The sequence below is a fragment of the Aotus nancymaae genome, unplaced genomic scaffold (assembly GCF_030222135.1).
Source record: "Aotus nancymaae isolate 86718 unplaced genomic scaffold, 86718_ANA_hifiasm-v0.15.2.pri h1tg000016l, whole genome shotgun sequence".
In the NCBI taxonomy this organism is placed as follows: Eukaryota; Metazoa; Chordata; class Mammalia; order Primates; family Aotidae; genus Aotus; species Aotus nancymaae.
Window position 1 is genome coordinate 801,275 of NW_026988428.1, and position 15,884 is coordinate 817,158.

Genomic DNA, 15,884 nt, shown 5'->3' on the forward strand with positions numbered 1-15,884 from the left:
CTGCTCTTTTTCGGTTTCTATTGGTATGCAGTATTTTTTCCATCCTTTTATTTTCAGTGTGTCTGAAAATTTATGTGTGTCTTTATAGGTCAAGTATGTTTCTTGTAAGCAACAGATCATTGGGTCTTTTTTTGTTTTAGTTTTTGTTGTTTTGAGATGGAGTCTCACTCTGACACCCAGGCTAAAGTGCAGTGGCATGATCTTGGCTCACCGCAACTTCCACCTCCTGGGTTCAAGTGATTCTTCTGCCTCAGCCTCCTGAGTAGCTGGGATTATAGATGCCCACCACCACACTTGGGTAATTTTGGTATTTTTAGTATAGAGGGGGGTTTCAGCATGTGGGTCAGGCTAGTTTTGAACTCCTGATGTCAAGTGATCTGCCTACCTTGGCCTCCCAAAGTGCTGGGACTACAGATGTGAACCACTGTGCCAGGCCTGGGTCTTGTTTTTTAAAAATTCATTCAGTTTTTCTCTTTTTATTGGAGAGTTTAGTCCATTTACCTTCAATATTTTTCTTGATAAGTAAGGACTTACTCCTGCCGTTTTGTTATTTGTTTTCTGCTTGTTTGTGTGATCCACCCTCCTCAACCTCCCAAAGTGCCAGAAGTGTTTTCTAAAACCAGCTGTCTTCATTTCCTCACATTCTTATTCATTATTTTCAATTCCATTCTGAAGCACTGAGATTATGCCAATCACCACCATACAACTGAAACAACTTCTGTCGTCATCAACCTCCCTGTTACCAAATCTAATGAAAATGTACATATTATCACCTTATTAAACTATTTAGTTTTTGACACAACTGTTTATTCTTTTCTTGTTCTTGGCTTCCATGACTCTAACACTCTATTGGTTTTCCTCTTAATTTGTTGCCTGTTTCCTTTCAGTTTCCTTTATTTTCTTTTTCTCTAACCAACCTTTAAGCGCTGAGATTTACTTTCTTTTTCTTTCCTTTGATAAAATAGCCATTTCCCTATAGTCTTAAGTATTGTATATATGCCAAAACTTCCAAAAATATGTCTCCAGATCAGACCTATTCTGTACTCTGTCTTTACTTGGAAGTCTCACAGGTATCTCATACTTAAAATGTTCAAATTAGAGTTCTTGGTCCCCTTCTCCCATCTCGTTTCTCGAGCTGCAGCCTGTTAATCTTTTGGGCCTTACCTTTTTAGTAAGTGGCACTACCATCCACACAGCCAAAAGCTTGGCTCCTTGATTCTACCATTTCCCTCAACTCATCCTCATACAGCTGCAATCCTTCAGCTTGTCTTATTGCATCTCTCTACATGTATTTACAATTTATCAATATCTCTTCATTTTCACACTCCTTCCTAGTATAAACAATATAATTTGTCACCTTCAGTAGCGTCCTAACTTCTACCCTTGCCTTGCTCTCATCTGCCTTTTTAAAGGGAAACCAAATTTCTACATGCTCTAGAAGACAGAGGTCCTCTTTCTTTGCTTAATGCAGCCATGCTTGTGGTCCCAAGAAGCATCTAAAGTGAGTAGCAGTTTCAAAGCATTGGATGCTGCATAAACTGACCAGTGTGTTTGCCCCTTGTCCATCCACGGACCCCACAAGTTGAGAGAGTGTCTCCCCCTCATAATTTTCCTGAGGAACAGACTTAAGTATGCCCTGACAGGAGATGAAGTAAAGAAGATTTGCATGCAGTGGTTCATTAAGATCAATGGAAAGGTTCAAAGTGATATTACCTACCCTGCTGGATTCATGGATGTCATCAGCATTGACAAGATGGGAGAGAATTTCATATTACACCTGAGAAGGCCAAGTGCAAGTTGTGTAAAGTGAGAAAAATCTTTGTGGGCACAAAAGGAATCCCTCATTTGATGACTAATGATGCTTGCACTATCTGCTACCCTGATCCCCTCATCAAGGTGAATGATACCATTCAGATTGATTTGGAGACTGGCAAGATTACTGATTTCATCAAGTTCGACACTAGTAACCTGTGAATGGTTACTGGAGGTGCTAATCTGGGAAGAATTGGTGTGATCATCAACAGAGAGAGGCACCTTGGATCTTTTGACATGGTTTATGTGAAAGATGCCGATGGCAACAGCTTTGCTACTTGACTTTCCAACATTTTTATTATTGGCAAGGGCAACAAACCATGGATTTCTCTTCCCCTAATAAAGGATATCTGCCTCACCATTGCTGAAGAGAGAGACAAAAGACTGGTGGCCAAACAGAGCAGTGGGTGAAATGGTCCCTGGGTGATGTGTTAGATCATTGTACATAATTAAAAATAATGTGGCATGATTAAAAAAAAAGAAACCAGTATGATCTTATCAAAATAGAATGAGATATGTTACTCCTATACTTGACACACTAGCAATGTTCAATATGCTTAAAATTCCAAATCCCTAACATGCCACACAAGGCTCAGTATGATCTAACTCCTTCCTAATCTATGTTATGCTTATTTCCACTCTAGCCTTAAGGAAATGCTCACATCATTTCTTCTGTCTGGTGTGCTCTTCTCTCAACTCTTTACCTGTTTAAATGGTTTTTAGTTTTCAGATCCTAGCTTAAATATAATTTAAGTGTTTAGTTTTTAATGTAATTTGCAGGTGTACTTCAAAACAAAACAATCAGATTTAACTTTGTGTTATTGGATTCATTGATCACTATCAGTTATTTCATAACACAACTTCCTTTTGAGTTGTCTTATTCTTCTCTCAGTTATCTATAATATTTTTAGGAAAAATTTTCAAGAAAGGTATATGGGTGGTATATTTTCTAAGTATGTTTATTTCTGAGGATGTGCCCTCATAAAAAATGATAGTTTTGCTGGATTTTTAAATTTTCAAGTTACAATATGTTCTTCCTCTCATAGAAGTACTGTTGATTGCCTACCCAGCAGCCATTTCTCCTTTCTTATTAAGAAACTCTGATTTTGTTTGGGCAGTCCACGCTTCTCTACCCAGACATGTACTTTAAATCAATTGCTTTCCCCTTAATAGTGATTGGCTTTGGAATGGGCATGTGACACAACTCTAGCCAGTGAGATCTTCTGTCTTATTCTGCTCAATATTGTCATGTGTGTTTGTAATGCCTGGAACTGTAGGACCAATTCATGAACAAGAGGATGAGTAACTCAAGATAAGCTAATCTCCTGAGCCTGGCAAAGCAGAGAAATGGAAGAAACCTAGGGCTAAGCCACTGAATTAACCAATCTCAGATCCAACTTAGAAATTCTTCTGTGAAATAATAAATCTGCCTTATTGTTTATACTAGCTATAGTTTTCTATTTCTTAGGGCTAAGAATCTTCCAATGCACACCTTTTATATATTTTATGTTTTATAGTTTTAAAATAAGTTTTGTTGCTTCTTTAGTGAAATACGAGACCAGCATGGTTCTTGTTTTCTTACATGTAGTCTGTTTTTGTTGACTGATTGCTAGCAATATTTTTAAAACCACAAGTTTTCTTCAATTATTTTTATAATTCTTTCTTCTGCTGCCAATCTTTCTTCTGCTTATATTGCTTTAAATTTAAACACTATTAAATAAATTATCAGGGCTGCCTAGTAATCTCTCTATATTCATTCTTGCAGTCTTTGAGTCAACTGCTTCATGTTTTCTCCTCCTGCTAGAAACCTCCAATACTCTTTCTTCCCTCATCTCATTCAAGCTGATGACTTTGTTTATTACTTCACTGTTGATACAGTTTGGATGTGTGTCCCTGTCCAAATGTCATGCTAAAATGTAATCCCCAAAGTGGGAGGTGGGGCCTGGTGGGAGATGATTGGAGTATGGGGATGGTTTTCTCATGAATGGTTTTAGCACCATCCACTTGGTGCTGTTCTCACAATAGTGCATGAGTTTTCATGAGATCTGATTGTTTAAAAGTATGTGACACATGACCCCACCCCTTACCCCTCCTTTCACCATATGACATGCCTGCACCCTGTTCACCTTCTGTCTTGATTGTAAGCTTCCTGAAACCTCCTTAGAAGCAGATGCTACTGTGGTTCCTGTACAGCCTGCGGAACCAGGAACCAATTAAACCTCTTTTCTTTACAAATTACCCAATCTTGAGTATTTCTTTATAGCAATGCAACAATGGCCTAGTGCAACTGTGAAGATAAAAGTAAACAAAAGAGAATTTCTACATCTTCCTATTCTGTGTCAGACATGAAGATGTGCCCACTCAGCTCTCCCTTCAATAAAAGGCTAGTTGTCCATTTGCAAGGAATGTGCTTAGCTGCTAGCTTCCAGCAGTTAATCCCTTCAGGGTTCCCTTCTGCTTTCAACCTGATGCCATAGGCTTCTCTAGTGACCTTCAGCCAACAACTGAGCAAGGCAATATGCAAAGATGTGTTCATTTCCACCCAAGGTGGAACTCCTATAATGGGCAATCTTGACTTTGGAGCTGAGCTGGCAGAGACTGTTAGGACAGCTTCATAGAAGTCTCCATTGTTGTCTGATGGCTCCAGCTGATTCTCGTCTTTTCTGTTTACAGGAGTCATTCCCCAATAAGTATTTTAGGCTCCTCACTCTGTCTTAGCCTTCTGGGAAACCTAACCTGCAACACCTTCTAAATCTATTGGTCTAATAATATTGGGGCCTATATACACTACCTTGTATGGGTGAGTTGTGTAGGCTGCATCTCACACCAGATAATTCCACTTGTGATGCCTCTAAACCATTTAAGGATATTTCTCCTGAAATTGTTTCCTCTCTTCTACATCATCAATTTTCCCCTTTCTGTGGAATTATTTTTCACAGCATACAAACGTGTTGTAAAATTTAACATCCAAAAAAAAAAAAAACCCAAAATTTCCTTGAACTTACATTCCCCTTCAGCTTCTGCAACATTTCCCTACTCCTCTCTGTACAAGAACTCTTCAAAGTACTGTTTGACTCTCTTTATCATTTCTCATTATATCTTGAACTAACTCCATTTAGGCTTTTGTCTAGCTCCTATTAGGGACAAAATATGCTCTTGTCCAGTCCCCACTTTGCTTCAGTTCTCAGTCCTCATCTTACCTGACTACTCAGCAGCATTTGATGCAGTCAGTCATTTCCTCCTTTTGAAACATTTGCTTCATTTAGCTTTCAAGATCTGCTTTATCCCATGTCTCTTTCCTCTCACCTCACTGGCTATACTTCCTCATTCTCTCTCTCTTATTTTTTTTCAGACAGAGTCTCACTCTGTTGCCCAGGCTGGAGTGTTGTGGCACCATCTCGGCTTACTGCAATCTCTACCTCCAGGGTTCAAGCGATTCTGTTGCCTCAGCCTCCCCAGAGGGACTACAGGCACTGGCACCACGGCTGGCTAATGTTTGTATTTTTAGTAGAGACGGTATTTTGCCATGTTGGCCAGGCTGGTCTAAAACTCCTGACCTCAGGTGATTTGCCCGCCTTGGCCTCCCAAAATGCTGCTTCCTCATTCTATTTTAGTGAATGAATTCCTGGCTGTTCCAGGACTCAATCCTAGGACTTATCTTCTCTGTCCATATTCCTTTTCATTGTGATCTTTCTGATGTCATGGATTTAAATGCCACAAATGCTTTGACTGTTCCCAAATTTCCAGCCCTGACTTCTTCCCTGGACTCTAAACTCTCATATTTAACCTCCACTTGGGTATTTTCTAGTTTATACTTTGTGTCACCAGCCCTGCCACATACAGAGAAGGAGCTTCTCAATTTTCATCTCGACTTTGAGATGAATCAATTTTCATCTCAATTTTGACAGCTTGAGATGAATCCATATCATCTAGATTTTCTTTTCTTTTCTTTTCTTTTTGAGACGGAGTTTTGCTCTTGTTACCCAGGCTGGAGTGCAATGGCGCGATCTCGGCTCACCGCAACCTCCGCCTCCTGGGTTCAGGCAATTCTCCTGCCTCAACCTCTTGAGTTGCTGGGATTACAGGCATGCGCCACCATGCCCAGCTAATTTTTTGTATTTTTAGGGACGGGGTTTCACCATGTTGACCAGGATGGTCTCGATCTCTTGACCTCATGATCCACCCGCCTCGGCCTCCCAAAGTGCTGGGATTACAGGCGTGAGCCACCGCACCCGGCCCTAGATTTTCATTTATTTTTTAAAATATATTTTGAGACAGAGTCTTGCTCTGTCCAGCCTGGAGTGCGATGGCATGATCTTGGCTCACTGCAACCTCCACCTTCTGGGTTCAAGTGATTCTCCTGCCTCAGCCTCCCAAGTAGTTGGGATTATAGGCGCCCACCACCATGGCCAGATAATTTTTGTATTTTTAGTAGAGATGGGGGTTTCACCATGTGGGTCAGGCTGGTTTCAAACTTCTGACCTCAAGTGATCTGCCCACCTTGGCCTCCCAAAGTGCTGGGATTTCAGGTGTGAGCCACTGTGCTTGGCCAAGATTTTTTTTTCCTTTTTTTTTTGAGACAGGGTCTCACTCTGTCACCCAGGCTGGAGTGCAGTGGTGCAATCTCCTGGGTTCAAGCAATTCTCTACCTCAGCCTCTTTAGTAGCTGGCTACAGGCACATGCCACCATGCTTGGCTGATTTTTTTTGTGTGTGTGTATTTTCAGTAGAGATGGGATTTTACCATGTTGGCCAGGCTGGTCTGGAACTCTTGGGCTCAAGTGATCTGCCTGCCTCAGCCTCCCAGAGTGCAGGGATTACAGGCATGAGCCACTGCATCTGGGCCAAGATTGTTTATTTTTAAATGTAGAATTATGCACAATATTTAAAAAATAATTTTGTGTAGTTTTCTCTGTTTTTGACTTCATTTTCCTTCTTTGTTATAGAATTTGCCAGAGACAGATTTGAAGTTGGTTTGTTTTTTTAAAAAAGATATTTACTGGATACTTACAATAATTCAGCATCTATGTTAACCATTTTCAGGTATGTAATTTAAGTAATTTAGTTTGATGAAGAAACAATTTTATCTTCTACTGATGACTTGAAAAGATGTTGATAAACTATATGCTTCATCTGTTCTATAATTTTGCCAGCTTTCAATATCATGCTTATTAGCATTTAGTTTCTGGAATTCATTTTTTATGTTTTGAAAATGGAAACATCTGTGCGTCTTCAGTCTTCTGGCAACTTTGTGTTCTCCATTTCTCAAAATTACTGATGGTCGTTCTATGGTGTATTAGTTCGTTTTCTGTTGCTTATAACAGAATACATGAAACTGGGTAATTTGTAGAGAAAAGGAATATATTTTTTATGGTTATGGAGGCTAAGTTCAAGGTCAAGGGGATGCATCTGGTGAGAGCCTTCTTGCTGGTGGGGACTCTGCAGAGTCCTGAGATGGTGCAGGGAATCACATGGCGAGGGGCTGAGTGTGCTAGCTAAGGTCTCTCTTCTTGTTCATATAAAGCCACCAGTTTCTCTCCCATGATAACCCATTAATCCATTAATCTATGAATGGAATAATCCATTCATCAGGATAGAGCCCTCATGATCCAATCACCTGTTATAGGACCCACTTCTCAATCAGTTGGGGATTCCACATGAGTTTTGGAGGAGACATTCAAACCATGCATATAGTTACATCATAGTATTATGTTTTATTCCCAAGAATGTAATTCACTGGTGGCTGAAAGACCTGAACCAGTTTAAAGGAACCAGGTGTGTTCTTGCTATGCTTTCATTGTCTCATAATAATGTTTATGTGTCTCTTAAATTTGAAAATTATTATTCTTGATGAATATAATCAATGCAGCAGTTACTAGCAGTGATTTATTCCCTTAAACAACAGGATTTTCTTTTCTAGTTTTTATAGATTCAGTAAAATGTGCAAAATGATTTAATTACCATTTTGTTTTAAACTGTTTAGTAAGAATACATTTTAAAGAACCATTCATTGTCCTTGTTTGACAATTATCATATTTAAATTGTGATAAATTGTAAGTTTCAGTGGAAAGCATTGAACATATATATTTTTCACTAAATATTTCCCTGTTCCAAAGGATTAAAAATGAAAGGATTCATAAAGATAGACATATAGATCAATGAAACAGAATTGAGAATCCAGAAATAAATTCACACTTACATGGTCAATTGATTTTCGGTAAAGGGGCCAGAGAAATTAAATGGGAAAAGAATATAGTCTTTTCCAGAAATAGTGTTGGAATAACTGGATAGCCACATGGAAAAGAAATAAACTTTGAATCTTTCTTCACATTATACACCAAAATTAATTCAAAACAGATCATTGTCCTAAATGTAAGGGTAAAAACGTGTGTATTCTAGAACAATGCATAGGAGAAAAACCTTTGTGACCTTGGGATATACAAAAAGCATGAGCCATAAATGAAATAATTAATAAATGAACTTCAGAAAAATTAAAATCTTTTGCTTGTTTAAATCACTAAGAAAATGGAAAGGCAAGCTCTAGCTTGGGAGAAAATATGGGCAAAGTATTTATCTGACAAAGCACTTGTGTCCAGATCTAATTAAGAATTTTGTCTGGGCACAGTGGCTCATGCCTGTAATCCCAGCACTTTGGGAGGCTGAGGCAGGCAGATCATGAGGTCAAGAGATCGAGACCATTCTGGCCAACATGGAGAAACACTGTCTCTACTAAAAATACAAAAATTAGCTGGGCATGGTGGTGTGTGCTTGTAGTCCCAGCTACTGGGGAGACTGAGGCAGGAGAATCACTTGAACCCCAGAGCGGGGGTTGCAGGGAGCTAAGGTCGTACCATTGCACTCCAGCCTAGGCAACAAGAGTGAAACTCTGTGTCAAAAAAAAAAAAGTATTACTTGCAATAAATCATCTCTTTGTTCCTATTTGTTCCTATAACATGACTCCTCTGCTAGCTCTTTATCCCAAAACATTAGTGCTATGAACTGAATTGTGTTTCCCTCAAAATCCGTATGTTGAAGCCCTAACCCCCAGAGGACTATAAGGAATTAATGAAGGTGAGATGAGGTCATAAGGGTGGGGCCCTAATTCAATGGGATTAATGTCCTTATAAGAAGAGACACTAGACAGCTTGCTGTTTTGTTCTCTCTCCCAACACGGGCTCAGAGGAAAGGCAATGAGCAGACATAGGGAGAAGGCAGCTGTCTGCAAGCCAGGAATAGAGCCCTCACCAGAAACTGAATTTGTTGGCACCTGAATCTTAGACCTCCAGCCTCCAGAACAGTGAGAAAATACATTTCTATTGTTTAAACCACCCAGGTTATGTTATTTTGTTATTGTAGCCTGAGCTGACTAATACAATTAGTAAATAGAGCTGAATTTACTAAACTATAAATTTAAGCTTTCAGAATATTGCTCTGGTTATAATTTGGCTTAATCAGCTTTCTACCTGTAAACTACTACTTAGTTGAAAACTATGCTAGTTAATAGTTCAAATTTTCTAGTCCCAATGAGAGTGTGTGGTGAAAGCAGGTGATTTTTACCACTAATATTTACTCTAACATCACTAATATTTACTCTAAATTAATATCTATGAGTTTAATTGATAGCACAGCAGTATTCCAAAAAATTTATCTGAAGAATGTATAATTTCCATAACATAAATCCAAGTTTTGAAATAATCTTAAGGGATTAATATGAATCTAAGGGCATAAATTCAGGTATGAAAAACACGTAACTATTTTTTGTCTTTCTATCACTCAGCTTAATTTCTATTTTGAGATTTTTTTTTTTTTTCTGTCAGGAAAGTAGAAATCCATTCCACTCCATTTAGAGCTTCAGAACCCTCTCTATACTTCACAGACATGCACCTAGCTCTCCGTTTTTGTGGCTACAAAAAAGTTCTGGGAGACTTACACAGAAGGACCATCTGACCCCTGATGTTTCCTGTTCCTAGTGGCATCTGTGAAATACGTGTCACCCCTTCTGGTCCTTGAGTCTTGATTGTCTGTTTGTGATGCTGTTTCCATTTCAATGCCCATTCTTTGTCCAATGCTCAGGAGCAAGAAAGTCATTCTGTTGCGTCCACTTCACTTGATAGGTGAGGAGAGGCAGGTAATATTATGAGGAGGCTAAGACTCTATTTGCCTAGCCTTACACAAATGATAACAATTATTTCTTCTGGATGGTCTTGCTTTTTAAAATATGGATCCTACCTCATCAATTTAATGCTCAACATCAGCATTAAAAAATAATATAGAATAGAAATATCAGAATGCATCACCTATAGAAAGAGTTTTCTGGCTTCCTGAAATTTTGTTTGTTACATACATGGAGACACATACACAGTGACTGGGCATCTATCTATTCGATTGCAATGTAAAATGTATTTCTTAACTGTAGATCATAGTCACAAAAGTTAGAAAGCCATTACTCTATACATTGTATATAGAACTCCCAAAAAAGGCCACTTAAGTGTTGATCAAGCAAAACTGAATTTATTGAACAGTGAACTTTCTGCAAAGTTGCTGAAAGGTTGCAGTGAACTTGTCACTCAGGCTGGAGTGCAGTGACATGATTACAGCTCACTGCACCTCGAACTTCTGGGCTCAAGCAATTCTCCTGAGTTGCTGGGATTATAGACTATTATTTAACTAATTATTAATGAGGGAACAAGGCAGATGTTGAATGGCTCAAAGGAGAATTTAAAGAATGGACACAACAGATCGGAAATATGAAATGAATGTGTAAATGAAGGCAAACTGGGCTTTTTTTATAATGAAGGAGGAAAGCCAACTGAATGTTCATGGAACCATTTATTGGCATGAATATAGACAATAATTATTTTGCATTGCTATTAATTATATACCATTTAAAGAGTTGTATAGTAGTTAAAAGGCAATGGAAGGCAGAGAACTCTCTATAAAATTCTGAGAGTTATATAGCCCAGAAAGATCTGTTCTAAACAATGCATGATTTTCCTTTAAAGCACATTTGTTTTCCCCCTACAGTCCTAAGAAGGGGTTCTTTTCCTAGCTAAGCAAATTATTTGTTCAGATAAATTTATTTTAAGGAAGCTCCTGAAGGGTGTAGTGAAATAGTGTACTGGTTTATAGAATTATCTTCCTGGGAAAAAAATCTGGAGTAATAGAAAAGTCATGTTGACTCTGAGTTCTCAGTACTAGTAGTTAAGCTGTGTGGGTGAAGATGGTCTCAATCTCATACATTTGCTTTCCTGCCTTTTTTTTTTTTTTTTTTTTTTTGCTATCTACCTAGACCAGGAATATTTTTCTATCCCAGGGATGGATTGAGGTGAGGACCCTATTATCCTCACCTCTCCACCTCTCCATATTTTAAGTGCTTCATCGTTCTCCTAGGGGCCTGGGATTTTTGAAAACCAAAAGTCAGAAAAAAAACCTTCAGATTATTTACCAAATAAATACCTCTCTTTAGCCTGGGATACCTGAATTTTGGGGGAAGGGAATGGTGAGAGCAAAGGGAAGGAGAATGAGAGAGGAGGATTTTTACAGAAGTTATTCCTTGCCACATTCTTGCAAACATAGGTAATGTATACCTAGAAAAGAAAGTTACCCAGTAGAATGAGTTTTAAATGCTTTATGTGAAAAGTGTTTTTATTGTTCTGGTCGATTTACTATGTGTAAAGGAATGTAGTTCACCAAGTCTCTATTTTAGCAGCTTGAATGTCTCAGTTCCTTCCTTCCTTCCTTCCTTCCTTCCTTCCTTCCTTCCTTCCTTCTTTCCTTCCTCTTTCTTTCCTCTTTCTTTCTCTTTCTTTCTTTCTTTTCTTTCTTTCTTTCTCTCTCTCTTTCTTTCTCTCTCTCTTTCTTTCTTCTTTCTTTCTTTTTCTCTTTTTCTTTCTCTTTTCTCTTTCTTTCACAGGGTCTCACTCTGTTACCCATGCTGGAGTGCAGTGGCAGGATCATGGCTTACTGTAGCCTTGACCTCCTGGCTTCAAGCGATCCTTCTACCTCAGCCTCTCCAGTAGCTGGGACTACAGGTATGTGCCACTGTGTCTGGCTAGTTTTTGTGTTTTTTTGTAGAGACAGGGTTTCATTATGTTGCCCAGACTGGTCTCAAGCTCCTGAGCTCAAATCCACCGGCCATAGCCTCACAAAGTGCTGGGATTACAGACATGAGCCACCATGCCTGGCCTCAGTATTTTCTTTCCTTATCCTTCCTCATCCGCAGGACTCACTGGAATTTTCTCTAAGCTTCCTCCTGAATTATAGATATTAGAACATAATCCCATTTTTTTTTCTGGACTATATATGTTTACAAATGTCTTTTTTATCAAGCTGGGTTGCAATGATCTACTTTGTTTGTAAGTTCCTTAACTAAAACAGTTATCCAACCAGGAAACAAATAAGTGAAATACTTGTTTCAGGTTGCAAGTTCTGTAAATGACTTAATTCTTTGTCCATGTTCATTCAGAATCTTACCTCATACTTATTTGGGTGAAGTGATACCTGTATTTGTTCATTAGTAAATGTGATGTTGTTTATTAAATTGACATTTTATAGCTACTGATTATCATCATAAAACCAGGCTAATTCCCTACCCCCATACTACTTTTTTTTGAGACTGGCCATTGCTCTGTTGCCCAAGCTGGAGTACAGTGGCATGATGATGGCTCACTATAGCTTTGACCTCCTAGGTGCAAGGCATCCTCCTGCCTCAACCTCCCAAATTACTGGAATTACAACTGTGAGCTACCATGCCTGGCCTGATAATTTTTTAAAAAGGTAATTCAGTGACTGAGACTATTAGTGATATGATTTAGATCTGTTTCTCTATCAAAATCTTATGTTGAATTGTAACCCCCAATGTTGGAGGTGGGGCCCGGTGGGAGCTCATTGGATCTTGGGAACAGTTTTTCATGAATGGCTTAGTTCCAGCCCCTTGGTGCTGTCCTTATTGATAGTGAATGAGCTCTTGTGAGATCTGGTTGTTTAAAAGTGTGTGGCACCTTCACTCTTTTTCTCTTGCTCCTGCTCTGGCCATGTGAAATGCCTGCTTTGGCCTCACCATTGGCCATGATTATAAGTTTTCAGAGGCCTCCCCAGAAGGAGATGCTGCTATACTTTCTGTGCAGCCTGCAGAACCATGAACCAATTAAACCTCTTTTCATATAAATTACCCAGTCTTAGGTATATAGCAATGCAAGAATGACCTAATACAATGGGGAAGGCCTTTATCTTTTCTATTTCCTGCCTATATTTGTTACTTGCCAAAATACTGAAAGTTTAACTTATTTTTGTTTATATCAATAATCCATATACTAATGTAGTATTTATTAACATAATGTATTTATTAACACTTCCACAGTATTTTGCTGATTTTACAGTTTTACTATATGCATAGGAAAACACATACATACACATTTGCACACATTTTGGATTTCTGAGTCAAGCAATCAAACTTGAAAAGTTTGACTCTAGGCCAGGCGTGGTGGCTCATACCTGTAATCCTAGTGCTTTGGGAGGCTGAGGTGGCAGGTGATCACTTGAGGCCAAGAGTTTGAGATCAGCCTGGCCAACATGGCAAAACCCCATCTCTACTAAAAATACAAAAAGTAATTAGCTGGGCATGGTAGTGTACACCTGTAATCCCAGCTACTCAGAAGACTGAGGCACAAGATTTGCTTGAACCCAGGAGGCAGAGGTTGCAGTGAGCCAAGATTGTGCCACTGCACTCCAGCCTGGGTGACAGAGCAAGCCACTGTCTCAAATTAAAATAAATAAATAAATAAAATTTGACTCTAGTTTAGAATAAAACCTTGAATACATCAACTCTGTTACTAGAATGTTTGAAATACTCATAATTCCCAAAAAGAAAATTTGTATGAGCCTAGTGAACAATACGATCACATAGATATTTCTCCTTGATTACTGGTGGATCTCAAAAGCAGCAAAAGAAGTAACTGAAGGTTTTGGAATTACTTTATTACAAGATTGTAGTCGTGTATGCCTGTGGAAAGTACAAATTTCTTATTTAGTTTACCTTCAACACCAAATTTCCTATGTTTCGGGAATAGAGATATGAAAAATATTAGAAACAATGGATACCTCAAAAATTACATGTTTGTTTAGTTTTTTTGAGACAGAGTCTCAGTCTGTCACTCCGGCTGGAGTGCTGTGGTGCGATCTTGGCTCACTATACCTCCGCCTCTTGGGTTCAAGCAATTCTCGTGCCTCAGCCTCCTGAGTAGCTGGGACTGCTGATGCACACCATCACAGCTGGCTAATTTTTGTATTTTTAGTAGAGGTGGGTTTCAAATGGCTGGTCCAAACTGCTGGCCTCAAGTGATCCACTCACTTTGGCCTCCTAAAGTGCTGAAATTACAGGTATGATGGTGGCTCCACCATGCCCAGCCTTTTTTAGATTTAACTAGCATTTATTAAATATCAACTATAAGGCCAGGCACAGTGGCTCACTCTGGTAATTCTAGCACTTTGAGAGGCTGAGGTGGGTAGATCACAAAATCAGGAATTTGAGACCAGCCTGGCCAAGGCCAATATTGTGAAACCCCGTCTCTACTAAAAATACAAACAAAATTAGCCAGAAGTGGTGGCAGGTACCTGTAATCCCAGCTACTCGGGAGGCTGAGGCAGGAGAATCTCTTGAACCTGGGAGACAGAGGTTTCGGTGAGCTGAGATCATGCCATTGCACTCCAGCTCGGGCAGCAGTGCAAGACTCTGTCTCAAAAAACAAAGCAAAACAAAAAACCACAACATCAACTACAAGCTCCCCAGGATCAAAACTCAGATTTTCTGATTTAAACTGAGGTCTTTTTTTTGGTGGGGTTGGGGCGGGGGGCGGGACAGGATCTTGTTCTGTCACCTAGTCTAGAATGCAGTGGTGAGACCATAGCTCATTTTAACCTCAAATTCCTGGAACCAACTGACCCTCCCACCTCTGCCTACCAAATATCTAGGATTACAGGCATGTGCCACCAAGCTTGGCTGATTTCCTAAAATTTATTTTTTGTAGAGATGGGGCCTCTCCATATCATCCAGGCTAGTTTTGAACTCCTGGCGTCAAGTGATCCTCCTGCTTCGGCCTCTCAAAGGACTGGAATTATATGCATGAGCCACCATGCCTGGCCCAAACCGAGGTTTTATGACCACAATTCTAGTGCTTTTTCTATTATAAAATCATAGTTTGCAATGTAATGACAGGAGTGCTGTATATAGCATTTAGGTATCAACATAGAAGACACATACATTTAATCAGATGTTAGCTACAGAGCCCATAAAAGTCTCACAATTCCTTCCCTTCTATTCTTGGCTGCAAATCAAGTCCAGCTTGGTCCCCATATTGGCAGGCTTGGGCCTCAGCTGGTTAACAAGAAGAATCCAGCCCATGAATATGGTAGGTGGGAGGACTTTGGATTGTGGCAAATAAGTAATTAGTTGCACATGTTTCTTTGTTAGTATAAAAAATTAAAAAGCATATGTATGTTGGATAATTATAGATAGAATTAACTACTCATTTTTTCATATTTAGCTTTGCTTTGTTTTCAGGCAAATTGTTTTATGAAAGTATTCTCATTCCTATTCATTGATCCATAAAATATGTGTAGACGTTTTAAAAGTGTGAACCATGGTCTACTTATTTTGGTTTTCTTCAAATGCGGAATGAAAGAAACTTCTAAGTGGGCAAAGTCAGTTAAAATAGAAATCAGACACCAGATACAAGTGAAAAAGCAACTTTATTTCTAAAAAAAAGCATTTTATAATACTTTATATAACTTTGAAATTAAGAACATTCTGTAACAGTAATAACCTTAAATTCAAAACAAAGTAGAAGCAGAGATTAAGAAGGAGATGGTAAAATGGGGGATTTGGTTCTGAGAGTGTAATTCCTAATTGCCCTCTTAAGAGCAAAGTGGACTGTTTCCCAAAGAGTCTGCATCAAACACTCTTTCTCCACCTCCCACCTCCCTTTGCCACTTACCTCCTAGTTCCCAGTTTAAGTATCTCTTCTGGAGACAGGTCTTCCTTGTATCCCAGACTTGTTAAATGTCCCTGTCATTCTT

The 15,884-nt window shown here is 39.0% G+C and overlaps 1 pseudogene; it reads left to right on the forward strand.

The window, feature by feature from the left end:
- The first annotated feature begins 1,459 nt into the window (after positions 1–1,459).
- LOC105728730 (small ribosomal subunit protein eS4, X isoform-like) lies at positions 1,460–2,391 on the forward strand (annotated as a pseudogene).
- Positions 2,392–15,884: the final 13,493 nt, after the last annotated feature.